This window comes from Austrofundulus limnaeus, unplaced genomic scaffold (assembly GCF_001266775.1).
Source record: "Austrofundulus limnaeus strain Quisiro unplaced genomic scaffold, Austrofundulus_limnaeus-1.0 Scaffold0, whole genome shotgun sequence".
NCBI lineage: Eukaryota > Metazoa > Chordata > Actinopteri > Cyprinodontiformes > Rivulidae > Austrofundulus > Austrofundulus limnaeus.
Genome location: NW_013952402.1, coordinates 7,387,084 through 7,392,782, shown reverse-complemented (window position 1 = coordinate 7,392,782; position 5,699 = coordinate 7,387,084). Strand labels below are relative to the sequence as shown.

The following is a 5,699-nucleotide window of genomic DNA, read 5'->3' as shown; positions in this document are numbered from 1 at the left end:
TCCTGGATCTCTCCTGTGGTCCGGGTGTGTGGCTCTTTCTGCAGTGGTACTCCTGCGGGCTCCGTGCTTGGGGCCACTCTCGGGGTCTGATCACCTTTATGTCTGCTTCGGGTCTTGGGGGTCGGGTCTTTGGGTCTCCACTGTCACTATTAAATATTCCTTTGGAAAAATCTTCTATATACATGCATGTTCACAACCACACACAAACTGGTGTTCAGAATCTGGGGTTTCCGACGACCATTGAGGGTGTATTTATAGATTTGGATATGTATATGTATGTATGTTTATGTATATGTATGAATGTATGCATTTGTGTGCGTATATCCATATATGTATGTATGGGTATGTGTGTATGTATATATTTCAGCAAAGCTATAATTATTATGATATACACGTTATTTGTTGCTGTGTTTTTGTTTTCTCCATTTTTACAGGTGTGCAGACAGATGTCAAGTGTGTTTCTTGGTTTATATTTAACACATCTAATCTCTCTTTCAAGCYTCTCTTTCTTTTTCTTCTTCTCTTCTATTAAAAAATCACTGATGAGGAAGAAAGTAAACTAACATTCAGTTCTGTTTTCTACTCAAGTGGCTTAAAAAAAGAATAATGCAACCACACTCACAAAACTGATATTGTGTTTCTCTGAAGAATTATAATGTATTCATTTGAATAATGAAATTGATAACAGAATGTCTCCATGAGCAATAACTAAAAGTGCATTTAAAGTAAAGTAAATCACTAGCTTATATTTCAAAAAGCATTTTTCTATTAAATGACCAAAGCAAAATAAACAATGTTTTCTTTTCTTTTTTCTTTTTATATTTTTTTGGAAAACATTCTCCACATTTTCTCTAGACAGACTATATATATATATATATATATATATAGCAAATATACTTTTTGAAATTATATGTATGTGATTTTTCACTATAAAATCAGATGTAAACACACTAGTGTTTTTCATTTTAAAATCAGTAGCAGCTATTTAACGTTTTTCTACAGTGTATAACCGTGCACTTTGCCGTAATTCTACTCAGCTTTTTTTTCCAAAGAAGAATCTAACCTTTGAGAATTTTTCACTAAAGCAGCTAATTTGAAAACATGATAATTATACTGAGGCAAGTGGCTCATCTAAGCCAGTTTGGGTAAAATAACAAAGCAACAAGTAAAAGCACTAAACCCCTCCAAACTGATGTCGGCACCATTTACAAAAATACGACAGCCCATAGCAGTTGCATACTGGAAAAAAYGACAATTGCTCTCATACAATATTTCATCTTCAGGGAGAGGAATTTGAAGCAAAGTGCTGCACCTGTGTCTCGAATCYCAGACCTCCCACAGTGTTGTTAAATAACCCCAGTAGCCAGCGGTGTCTCACAGACGTGTGTGACACTGAGCACACACTGCTACAAATATTATTAAAAGGGMCCCCTGCTGTCCAGCCTGCAAACACACACCACCTCTTTCACGCACATATACGGAAAATATTTTCTCCTATTTCACACATGTAGCAGTCGTGTTACGTGAGGAATTGCTCAGTTACAGGAAAACACTGAGTTGAGCACATCTGCAAAGGAATATATTACATGCTCATGTGCATAATCACACATTAGGACTCAACTGTGTGCACAATTGCAGCACTTTAACAAACCAAATTAGCAAATAAAAAAACGACAAATCACACACGCAATAAACAAGATTGACTGTTAGAAAATGCAGCATTTCTGATAAATGGCAAACTAAAAAAATCCTCTTATGAGAACAAAGTCAGCTTCTACAAAGCAAATTTCACAGAACCTATGATACAGCAACGTGTTGCTAATGAAAGCTGAACAACTCCTAATTGGTTTACAAGGGCAAAATGTGTCCGTGTGAAGATAAGAGTTTYAAAAGTACTGAAATTTGTTTTTAGTTTTCAATCTAAACAGGTTGAAAAAAAAAACTAAGCGTTGAAAAGCGTTTTGAACCAAAYAAGTTGTGACTTTCAATTAAACGAAGAAACTGACTTGCAAAAGAACAGTGAGTCATGTACTGTTCTTTCTGGGGTGAATCCAAGCATTGGAGGTTTACAGAGCAGGGGTGGAAAAACTGTATCCTATAATAAACAAAGTCTGTTTCTCTTTGTTTCCTTTTCTTGAGTGTGTACTCTGAAAAATAAGGAATACAACAGATGATATAGAAAACAGCATACAGCGATGATAAAGAAATAGAAAAATAAAACAATTACAATGGCACAGAAGGAGAAAATATGGTTGTTTTGCTGCATATATATACTGTCAATCTATTCTACTCTATGACAGAAAACAAAATTACAAATTGATAAATTCTGTCATAGAGCTGCCTCTGACTCAGCTGCAGATGTTTTCATCATCCTTTATAAAAAAAATAAAAACAAAACAAAAACCTCACTGCTCAAGGGTTTTACCTTTTGTTTACCTTTTCAATCAAGCAGTGTTTTAATTGGAAAGCCATGTAATTTGAGATGACATACATGCACATTGTGTGGGCTACTTTTCAGTAATCAGATGATTTTGCAGTGATGGTATTATGGTATCAGCTGCAAGCCTTATATTATATCTCAAGTTTAACTCCAAGGCACGTAGCTGTAATGGTCTCAGGTACACAGAGGGATCAATACTCATTTATTGGGTTGCCACACAGCTTATTCCCTTTATTTGGAGGCATTTGTACCAGAACGGTTGGACAGCACAATCCAAGCTGGGTCCAAGGATCCATCTAAACTGGTGACTACAGACCAGGTGGTGGGAGTTGGGTAGCCTGCTATTCCATCAGGTTTTAATTTTTTAGCAAACAGAGCAGTGGTACAGGCATATGTGGTCCGCTGTGGACTTGTTGGGCTCCGTTTGTGTCTTTTTGTAATGTGCACTGATCACTTCAGACACTTACAGCAGGACATCAGGACAGAGATAAAGCTTTTTTGCATTCACCATAATTAGGCACTGTTTTCAAAACTGCTCAAGCATGAAACGCTTGAACACAACAGAATGTACTGTCAGGGAAAGCAGAACTGCATTCAACCACAAAATCAAAGCAACAACAAGCAAACAAAACAAAACAAAAACACTCTGACCACATAAACAGAAACGGGGTAAATAATTGCGGGTCAGATTAGAATTTCAAAACACTGCAGTTTCAAAAGACCAACAAAGCTCACATATTAAGATACAAGCAGTAGTTTTGTGATTACTGATCTGATTGAACTTTATTGCTCAAAGTAGAGATTTCTGCTTTGTGGGAACAGATATAAAACATTGAGTGGAAAACGCTATTTGTGTAKTAATAGCAATATTGGCTAAAATCAACCCATTTTTTTCTGTAAGATCTCTATCTGTATTATAGAATCTGATGATGCATTGTTCCACAATATGAGGCAGTAATGACACCATGCTTAAATAAAGCTCATGTCCATGTCAAACGGACTGAAGTGCTTGTTTTAGAAGAAATATGTGATCTAGCTAGTAGAGCCCCAATATTGTTGAGGTATTGATTTTGTCTGCTATGCATGTAAAAGAATCCTCGCATGCGAAGCAGAAACTGTAGAACAGAACAAAGCAGGTTATCTCACATCCCCAAATAGTGATCAACTGATGATGCAATATAGAATAGTGATGCAAAAATTAGATATAAGGGAAACCTAAACCTAATACTACCCTCATCAAAATAAAGCATCTGAACAATCTCCTGTGTCAGATTTTGATGATGAATTAGTTATTAGAGCACAAGCTTAAGACAAAAAGCATGCATAAATCAAATATAGGCATAACAACAAAGACACAGTGTTGTATAAAGTACCTCAAAGTGATACTTGAGTAAAAGTACAAGTATCTTATCATAAGAATACTTTGGTAAAAGTTAAAGTCTTCTCTAAAAACATTACTTAAGTAAAAGTCTTAAAGTATCTGATATTTTTTTGTACTTAAGTATCAAAAGTAAATTTTTGACACAAAATCTACTGAAGTGTTAAAAGTAAAAGTACTGAGTAAAAGTGAGCAGTTAGATTTTCCAAAATGACATCTATTGAGAGGTGACTTCTCCAAAAATATTTTTTCTTACAGCGTGCAGCTGTGATGGGTTGTGTACAAGCTAATAGGGTGTCAGAATGGTAGATATTTATACTTCTAATCCAGCCACAATTAAATTTACTCTATCCAGGAGATAATTTATCAGGATAGTATTTTTTCTAAGTAATAACAACTCGGAATGAAATAGGAGTAACGACTTTCTACTTCTTACCTTTTTTTTTTTTAAATGTAGTGAGTAGAAAGTACAGCTAATTGTGTAAAAATGTAATGAGTAAAAGTAAAAAGTATGCTGAAAAATAATTACTCAAGTAAAGTACAGATAACCAAAGTTTCTACTTAAGTACAGTAACAAGTATTTGTACTTAGTTACTTTACAACTCTGCAAAGAGTATATAAAGACAATCATTTAGTTCAGCAAGACTAGTCAGTTTCAGAGGCATATAAGTGTTTTGTTGTGCTGTGAAGAGACTTTTGAGAGGAAACGTCACTCAAACACATACGAGCTCGATGAGGTTTACAAAATACCTGCTTAATTTTCATATTTAATTAGAGTTATTCTGAAATGTAAACACGGGCCAAGTGCACAACTTAAAAAGTTACTCTAAAATGAAAAGGGCTTGGTGCTCAGTGCTGTAGTCTCTTAATCCTGAGGCTGCAGGCTCAAGCCCAGGTATTTTTTGTGAGTTTGTCTACTGTAGCAACCACTGAAGAGGGGAAAAGCCAAGGAAAAAAAAACTTCTTTAAAATCAAAAGAGAGAAAGAGAAACTCATGTTTTATGCACGTATTCAAGTTCAACAAAAGGACAAACAGAAAGTTAAATTTCATTAGCAAAGGTCAATGCCAGATGTTCTTGTTCAGAATTCAGACATTCATACAGTATAATAATCAATGTACTGTTTGTTAAACATTAATGAGGAAAGTCATAAAAGGAAGCCAGACAAAGCTGCCTGTTTATTTATTTATTTACTTATTTAGCTTATGATGAGCTAAATCTATCACAAGCTGGAGATGGTGGTGGTGCTGCCAGAGGATGGTGGAAAGGGTTTGCAAAACAGCCTGAGGCCATCTGTCAGGTGCTCCAAGCTGACAAGAACAAGCATTTAGTCCTTTTTTATTGGCAGTAAGTGTACTTGAAGGAGTATACAGCCAATCCTTTAAGTCAACTCTTAAAGTTCACCAATTTTTAATTTGGCAAGTGTTAGATAAGAAAATGTATTTATGAAGGCCCTGAACACGGCAGTGATCAACAAGGAAAAGCATGCTTCTGTGAGAAMGTGTACAAATAATTGCACAGAAAATCAAGTTTTTCCCAGTTTAAGAAGCTTTATTCTTTAAAGTCACTGTCTGTGTGACCCTGAGCCTAATCAGCACCAAACAAAACAATGGCTTCTTTCTACTCCTGCAGCGGTTTAAGCTAAAGTTTCTACGTGTCTTTACAGCCCAAAACATTTAATAGAACGCCCTAGTCACAACCCTGGGGAAGGTAACTTTTTCATCAGCATTGATATACCGGAAATCTTAAACAAGTATTTGTTTATCCTGCGGAGGAACACACATATTACAGTGGTTTGCAAAAGTATTCATACCCCTTGAACTTTTCCATATTTTGTCACATTACAACCACAAACATAAATATATTTCACTGGAATTTAATG

The 5,699-nt window shown here is 35.4% G+C and overlaps 1 protein-coding gene across 3 annotated transcripts in view; it reads right to left on the bottom strand.

Annotated features, from left to right (window-relative positions):
• chrm3a (cholinergic receptor, muscarinic 3a) overlaps positions 1–5,699 on the bottom strand; it is a 97,637-nt gene that overhangs the window by 4,732 nt on the left and 87,206 nt on the right. The window lies entirely within an intron of this gene.